At 39.5% G+C, this 9,232-nt stretch overlaps 1 pseudogene; it reads left to right on the forward strand.

Annotated features, from left to right (window-relative positions):
* The first annotated feature begins 2,990 nt into the window (after positions 1-2,990).
* LOC133764598 (large ribosomal subunit protein uL22m-like) lies at positions 2,991-3,603 on the forward strand (annotated as a pseudogene).
* The last annotated feature ends 5,629 nt before the right edge of the window (positions 3,604-9,232 follow it).

The raw sequence follows: 9,232 nt of genomic DNA on the forward strand, positions 1-9,232 counted from the left end.
GATGAATATGAACTTTAGATCCAGATGGCATGGGATTGCACCCTAGTTCTTCCATTTGCTACTCATGTGACACTGAAAATTTTAATTAAATCCTCTAAAATTTAGGATTCATTGGTAAGAGGAGAACAACTAATACTGTTAGAGTTCATCTGAATAATTAAAGAAGACAAAGGATATATATCACATTGCACATTGCCTTGTACATTAGTGATTAATTTTATATGTCAATGTGACTTGGCTAAGGATGCCCAGAGAGCTGATTAAACACTATTTCTGGATGTATCTGTGAAGGTATTTATGGGTTAAATTAAGATTTGAATCAGTAAACTGAGTAAAATAAATTCACCCTCACTGGTATGGGTGGGGATTACCCAATGCATTGAAGGTTCAAACAAAACAAAAAGGCAGAAGAAAGACTTTCTTCTTGAGGTGTGACATCCATCTCCTCCTGCCCTCGACATTGGAAATCTGTTTCTCAGCTCTTCAGGCTCCAAAAGTTATGCTAGTGGCCCTTCCAGTTTTCAGGCCTTTGAACTTAGACTGAGTTACATTGCTGGGTTTCCTGTTCTCCACCTTGCAGATGTCATGTCACGGGACTTCAGCCTCCATAATCATGGGACATATGTCTCACAATAAACCTTTTATAGATTTATAGACAGTCCTGACTAGTACACCAGTGGTGGATACTTAGGAGTTGTTGGTGCCTTACCCTAACAGTCATTAAACTTCTGTTACATATCAGGCACCCTGTTACACATTTTCATGTGTGTAGTTCAGTGAGTCCATGTTTCACACACCCTGTGAACACAGATCTCCAGGGGGAACCTGATGCAGGTATCCATTATGGTAGTGGGAAGTTGGTGGGGAGGGAAGGGGATAGTTCAGGGCTCTACCTGCTTGGTCCTGATAGATTTTTGAACTCAACTTTGGGATGAACACTGATAATCAAAGCCATCTTTTCCTACCTCTGAGACAATCTCAGGTAGGCAATAGGTTTGTCCAAAAGTAGGAAGTAGCTAAAAACAACACAGTAATGCTAGCTATCTGAAAAAAAATGAACTACTTAAAATGAGAGGTAATGTTGAGTCACTAACATCTTACCACCCATACTAGAGAGAATTTGTTTCTAGTTCCTGATATATGAACATTTAAAAAAATACAAAAGCCAACAACACATAATCAAACTACAGTTATAACAGTATAGGCATTGTGGGAAGCACTCTTTAAGGTCTCTGATTAGAACCAAAAAAAGGACTTGTATGATCTTACATGGTACTTGGTCTCAGTAGGAGCAATTGTTAGAGCAAGGAAAGGAGAGGATTACAAGCCCAATAGGAATAATGACAGGTGGGCAACTGTAGAAATGGAGACCCAGACCTTGCAGAGACAGCAGGAGAACACCAGCTCAACAACCACTCAATAGGGGCCAGCACCGTGGCATAGTGGGTTAAGCCGCTGCCTGCAGTGCCAGTATTCCAAATGGGTGCCAGTTTGAGTCCTGGATGCTCCACTTCCAATCCAGCTCTCTGATATGGCCTGGGAAAGCAGTGGAAGATGGCCCAAGTCCTAGGGTCCCTGCCTTCACATGGGAGACCCGGAAGAAGCTCCTGGCCCCTGGCTTCGGATTGGCCCAGCTCTGGCTATTGTGGCCATCAGGGGAGTGAGCCAGTGGATGGAAGACCTCTCTCTGTCTCTACCTCTCTCTGTAACTCTACCTTTCAAATAAATAAAATAAATCTTTTTTAAAAAAAGCATTCAAGCTGTATAGAAGCAACAAAGAAAACCCATTGAAGACCAAGAGATCTTAACAGCAAGTATAGAGGAGAGTATACACCAAGAAGAGGGCATAAGCCACACCAAGACATTAGGAAGAAGTAAAGATTTCAGTTGAGCTCACTAAAAAAACCATTACCACTCTCTCTTCTCTCCACTATTTTATCCACTTGTTTGTCTGGAAGACAGCATCAGTTTCAGAAAAACACTGAATATGGATTAAATAATTATTTATGTCCAATCCTGCATCTTTCCCTTTCCTTCCATAAATATTGATTCCAAACACATTCCCTAATAAATTCCTTGCATGCTAATTTCTACTTCCCAGGAAACCCGAGCTGCAATGTATCTCATGCAGCACATGAGAAGCATCTCTTCTGGGGAATCTGACCAACCTAAGGAAAACAAAAGACCTAGGGCAACAGTATCAGGGGTCCTCAATAAAACATTTAGCCAGATCTCACTATTATAAACTTCATAGTTAATAAGAAGACTTATCCATGTGCACATAGCTTATACTTAGCTTTTTATATTTCATGCTTATATGCTAATGATCAACAATATTCAGCAACCTGAGGAAAAAAAACATGTAAAATGAAAGACAAAGAACAAACAGAAATTAACAATTCAATAAGGGAACAAACTAATTGGGGAGATAAAATAGGGAAAAAGGCAATAAATGTTTTTGGAAAGATAAGAGAAAGCACTTGAAAGTATAATATACATAAATGTATGCTTAAAAAATTAAACAGGGGGTTGATGTGGTGATGCAGCACACTAAGCTGCATCCCATACCTGAGAACTGGTTCAAGTTCCAAATGCTCTGCTTCTGATTCTGCTTCCTGCTAATACTCCTGGAAAAGTAGGAATGATGACCAAATACTTGGACCTCTGCCAACCAGATGGGAGATTCAGATGTTCCAGGATCCTGGAATCCATTTGGACTACCCTCAGCCATTGCAGCCATTTGGAGAGTGAACCAGCAGACAGACGATATCTCAGATCTCTCTCTCTTTCTCTCTCTCTCTCTCCTTCTCTCTATCTCTCTCTACCTCCCTCCCTCCCTCCCTCTCTCTTTCCCCCTTCACATTCAGAAGCCATAATAATAGGAAATTTCAAAACAAACAGTCATAAAAAACTCAATAGAAGATTGAAACACAAAACTGAGCAACTATCCCAGAAAGCAGAATTAAAAATATATATATACATGGAGAAAGATGGTGGCAGCCATACTGAGACAGTTGGGTGCTATAGATTCAGAACCTGAGGACACAGGGGAAGCTGGCCTTGGGGCTTCTTTCATCCCCTAGAGTTTTACCCCCAATCATATATCCACACAAGTGCTTTTACTGGCATTTCTCAAAGATGTGAGAAGAATAAAATTATTTATCCTCCACAATTGCCTGGAGAACCTCGGAGACCAGCAGAAATCCAACACTGTCAAAGAAAAGTAAAATACAGCAAAGCCAAGATGTAGTATCCAGCATTCACCAGGCTTTGGCTCATCTGGAGTTAAGTGACAAAAAAGGAGCACAGATGATTAAAGAGGTTCTCTTAGAAGCACAAGGTATGGCAGTGAAAGATCACAATGTGGAATTCAGATCCAATTTATATATAGCCAAGCCTACCTCAGGGGGAGGCCAGTTCCTGAAACACATCCACTACCATGGCAGAGGTCACCTTGGGATCATGGAAAAGGTGTACTGCTGTTATTTTGTGAAGATGATGGGAGGACCCCTATGTTCACGTGAACCCCTAAAGACGGAACTCACCCACACAAGAGACTACATTCAGAAGCTTTGCAGCTGGGCTATCATTTACATTCTGTGATAGGAGATTCTGACCCCCATCATGTATATATTTTGCTATTTATTTTTAAAATACATAAAATTTATTTTATTATATATTATTTTATTGTGTATTATTTATTAATAACATTATTAATATTGATATTGATGTTTTATTCTATATTATTTTATTATAGTATTATATATTAAAGACAAAATAATACATATAAGACAGGAAAGAAAAGGAAGGGAAAATAGGAAATTAAAAAACTGATTTCTCTTGTTTCACATTCAAATATTGGGAGTTTTGGAATGAGAAATGAGGAACAAAGAAAATAAAAATAAAGAAATCATCCTCATGATGGCAGAATAGTGAGGGCACGCACCAATAGTCTGGGAAAAGATAGTTTAATAAAAGTGGAGTTACTGTAGCCTCAGGAAAAAGCTCAGGAAAAAATTGCAGAGGAAACTCTTCCGGATCTAGTGGATGTGACACGAAGGACCGACGGGGACAGCAAGGTCGCCAACTGCGTGGAAGCCCAGCCACAGAGTCTGCGCGCCAGTGCTGGAAGGGGAGGTGAGACAAAAACCTCGGTAACCAGAGACGTTGGCAGGGAAAGGCAGAAAGAGCCTAGAGGGAACGAGGCTTGAAGCCCTGCTGGAGAAAATTCACCAGACTGATTGGAGGAGAGAAAAAAACTAATAAATAAGGGGAACCAGCACGGACATGAGCCTCTCTCCACTCAACTTACAAAGCCGAGCAAGACAAAGAGCAGGCACCATTTTGGACATACGTAAAGCAGTACCCACCATCAGCCAAGCAGAAAAACCTGACTCTGGTGGGAAGACATAACTGGAGGTTAGACCTAGTGAAGGTGTGGAGCTTATGAACTGAGACTGTGAAAATCTGAGGGTGGGCGAGAGAACTCATGGAGTACACAAACTCGGTAACCTTGGCAACCTGGTGGGAGATTGCAGAGAAATTTTAGACCACACTGAGGGCTGCATAAACTCTTTGTGTGGTCCCAGGGGTAGAGCAGACGAATACCCACAGGGGCCAGATTTCATACATCAACCAACCTCAATTCCACTCAGCTGTGCAGAATTACTTCCCAACTGAGTCAGAGAGAGAGAGAAAAACATGGGTGAGTCAGCTTTGGCACACCCTTAACCCTGAAGAACCAAAGAGAGCTCTCTGGCCACACCCATCACAGCTTCTAAAGATCCATCAAAAGCAGATAGTCTACTTAATCTAGAGTCATAGTATAACGAGAAAAAGCACCACAGCGAAGAAACCAAAAAATATCTCCACAATGCCAAACAACTAATGCAAAAACTGAGGTAACAAGAACAAGGAAGACACTATGATGCCCCCAAATGAACAAGACACCCCAATTCAAGATTATGAAGATGATGAGATAGAAGAAATGCAAGAAGCGGATCTCAAACAATTGATGAGAACATTAAGAAGTTCTCAAAAACAAATGCTTGAACTACAGAAATCCTTAATGGACAGGATAGAAAATCTCGCTCACGAAAACAAAATATTAAGGAGGAATCAAAATGAAATGAAGCAACTAGTAGAACATGAAACTGTGATAGTGACGAGAAATCATAATGAAATGAAGAATTCAATAGATCAAATGACAAACACATCAGACAGCCTTAAAAACAGAATGGATGAAGCAGAAGAGAGAATATCGGACTTAGAAGACAGAGCACAGGAAAGGAAACAGTCAAACCAAAGAAAAGAAGAGAAAATTAGAAATCTAAAAAATATTGTCAGGAATCTATAGGATACTATTTAAAAAAAAAACAACATTCGGGTTCTCGGAGTTCCTGAAGGCATGGAGAGGGAAAAAGGATTAGAAGGCCTTTTTAGTGAGATACCAGCAGAAAATTTCCCAGGTTTGGAGAAGGACAGAGACATCCTAGTACAGGAAGCTCATAGAACCCCTAATAAACATGACCAAAAGAGATCCTCACCACGACACGTTGTAATTAAACTCACCACAGTGAAACATAAAGAAAAGATCCTAAAATGTGCAAGAGAGAAACATCAGATTACTCTCAGAGGATCTCCAATTATACTCACAGCTGACTTATCAGAAACCCTACAAGCTAGGAGGGAATGGCGAGATATAGCCCAGGCACTAAAGAGAAAAACTGCCAGCCCAGAATATTATATCTGGCAAAGCTCTCATTTGTGAATGAAGGTGAAATAAAGACTATTCATAGCAAACAGAAATTGAAAGAATTTGTCTCCTGCAAAAGATGCTTAAAGATGTGTTACACACAGAAACACAGAAACACAGCCATCAATATGAAAGAAGCTAAAGGAAGAAAACCTACCAGTAAAAGATCATAGGAAGCTCAAAGCATCTACTAGAAAATATCTTTGGGAAAATGGCAGGGCAAAGTCACTGCTTATCAATAGTCACATTGAACATTAATGGACTCAACTCTCCAGTTAAAAAGCACAGACGTGCTGAATGGATTAAGGAACAAAACCCATCTATTTGCTGCCTACAAGAAACACATCGTTCCAACAAAGATGCAAGCAGGCTGAAAGTGAGAGGTTGGAAAAAGATATTCCATGCCAACAGAAATGAAAAAAAGCAGGTGTAGCCATATTAATATCAGACAAAATAAACTTTAACACAAAAACTGGTAAGAGAGACAAAGAGGGACACTATATTATGATTAAGGGTTCAAATCAACAAGAAGATGTAACTAATATAAATGTATATGCACCTAATTACAGGGCACCGGTTTATTTAAAAGGTATGTTAAGAGACTTAAAGGAAGACTTAGATTCCAGTAAATAGTACTGGGGGACTTCAATACTCCACTCTCAGAAATAGACAATCAACTGGACAGAAGATCAACAAGGAAACAGCAGATTTAATCGACACTATTGCCCAAATGGATCTAACAGATATCTACAGAACTTTCAATCCTACATTTAAAGATTTTACATTCTTCTCAGCAGTGCATGGAACCTTCTCTAGGATTGACCACATACTAGGCCATAAAGCAAGTCTCAGCAAATTCAAAAGAATTAGAATCATACCATGCAGCTTCTTAGACCACAGTGGAATGAAGGTGGAAATTAGCAACTCAGGAATCCCTAGAGAATATGCAAACACATGGAGACTGAACAACATGCTCCTGAATGAACACTGGGTCATAGAAGAAATCAAAAGACAAATCAAAAACTTTCTCGAAGTAAATGAGTATAACACAACATATCAAAACTTATGGGATACAGCAAAAGCAGTGTTGAGAGGTAAGTTTATAGCAATAGGTGCCTACATCAAGAAATTGGAAAGGCACCAAATAAATGAGCTTTAAATGCATCTCAAGGATCTAGAAAAACTGCAGCAAACCAGACCCAAATCTAGTAGGAGAAGAGAAATAATTAAAATCAGAGAAGAAATCATCAGGATTGAATCAAAAAAATTGCAAAAAATCAGCCAAGCGAAGAACTTCTTGATTCTCACAAAAGGATTCATATCTGGATGATTGCATACAATGATATTTTTATGGAATGATTATGGTAGAAAGTTGATATCTTGCTGTTGTTACTCTTGGAGTCCAAGTAAATTTTAAAGACTTTAAAAGATGATTACTAACTCATGAGGTGGGTATGTGGCTGAAGTAAGGGAATCCTAGACATAGGCAAAGGCATGAAAGTGAATATCCATGCAGATTACCATTGCATGGATCATCTTCATTATAGAATACAAGTCTCTGCTAGATGAAACACAAATTCACATCTACATAACTTCTACACAATGTATATGTCCAAAAATTCTTTACAAATACAGCATTGTGGCATAGCTGGTAAAGTTGCTGCCTGCAACACCAACATCCCATTGAGCGCTTCTTCATGTTGTGGCTACTCTGCTTCCAATCCAGCTCCCTGCAAATAGTCTGGGAAAAGCAGCAAGAGATGGTCCAAGTTTCTGGGTTCCTGCCACCCACCTGGGAGACCAGAATGAAGCTCCTGACTCCTGGCTTAGGCCTGGGAGTGAATCAGCAGATGAGATGTCTGTGTGTGTGTGTGTGTGTGTTTGCGTCCTCCCCCCCCTCTCTAACTCTGAATTTCAAATAAATACATAAATCCTTTTTTAATATCATGCATAGATTTTGGGGGATGCTTCTAAGTACACTTTTTCACTTTTTTGGAAGCCTTTTACTCTTCTTCACCTATAATATTCCTGTATACCCTTTAAAAACTAGCTCAAATGTTAGTCCTCTGTGAAACCTTCCCAGACTTCCACGCAGTGTTCTCTCTACAAGAACTCTCCTGTGTTCTTATAGCACAGTTTGACTTGTATGCTTCTTAAGTAGCCCATGTCCCCAACTCCAGCCTGATAAAATCTTTTTAAAATGGTTCTTCTTTTTCCTTTCATAGGCATTTGATGCATTCCTTAAAATGATTTGGAGAAAAGAAAACCAACTAAAAGCTTTTACAAGTGGTCTTTTCTTCACTTCATGGCAGAGAATAAAATCAGCTGTTGTTCCTTAAAACAGACAGCCCATTTTTGCCCCCCAGGTTCCACAGCTTTCAGCTCTTCTTGTTGTAATAAACCATGACACAACATGTTGCTCACACAATACGCTGAAGCTGCCCTTGCAAGGGTGGTGCCTCTCACTTGTGAAGGTCAGCTTGCTGGGGGCAAAGTCATAAGGCAATCTCCTCAAACATCTCGGGACTATCTATCACCTATGTGTTCAGACTGTGCATGAAAATCTGCAACACAGCTGATGTGCTGCAAGGACAACATCTGATCAAACCCCATCAACAATAAGAAATAGAAGAAACGGCAGCAGTGAATGAGTCAGAGTTCTAAAATTCCTCTAAGAAGGCATGACCCTGTGGCTGCCCAAAAGAAGAATGACAATGACTAACTTACTCAAAAATACTGTGTATCTCAATTTCTTCTTCACTATTTTATTGACATATCTATCTCCATAAAGTGTACAAAGAACTGTACTTACAATCGAAATTTTTTCATTGTTTTGTCTTCATCCAGATGGAACTGCTCAAATATTGAAAATTTACAGAACACATCTCCCACCCTCCCCTTCTTCCCCTATACAACTTAAAACCTTGGTCACAAGACACTGATGGCCTTAATGTGACCCATAAAAAAGAAAGGAGTAAGCCTTAAATAAAGTCCAAAGAATTCTGCTTAAAAGAGGTTGGAAAGCTGGTCTGATCCAGGTTAGATCAGTAGGAGAAGGATCTTTATTATGGAATGGGACACAGCACAGGAATCTGTGGTCATTCATACCTGCTGTCTCTGTTTATCTGGTATATACCTAGGGGAAAATTGAATAGCAGTCAGTCTTATGAGTTGAAAATTTGAATCTAATCCCAGGCCATAGGTACTATCAAGGTTAAAGATCTAAAGATTTACTTTCTTGATGGTTCTTGGTTTTATTGCTAAGAAATAGCTATTCCTCAGGAGAGAAAGCTTCATAGCATGGACAATCATAAAGTCTACACTGACATACGTGGGTTTGAGAAAAATATAAACACTCAACAAATATACCCATTTCCAAGTCTCATCCTAAGCATACCATAAAGCAAAATGAGGATGACAGGATCAAGTTCAAACTTCTCTTGCATTAAGGAAATGCCATCATTCCACCAAACTTAG

Source organism: Lepus europaeus, chromosome 7 (genome assembly GCF_033115175.1).
Source record: "Lepus europaeus isolate LE1 chromosome 7, mLepTim1.pri, whole genome shotgun sequence".
Classification (NCBI taxonomy): Eukaryota; Metazoa; Chordata; class Mammalia; order Lagomorpha; family Leporidae; genus Lepus; species Lepus europaeus.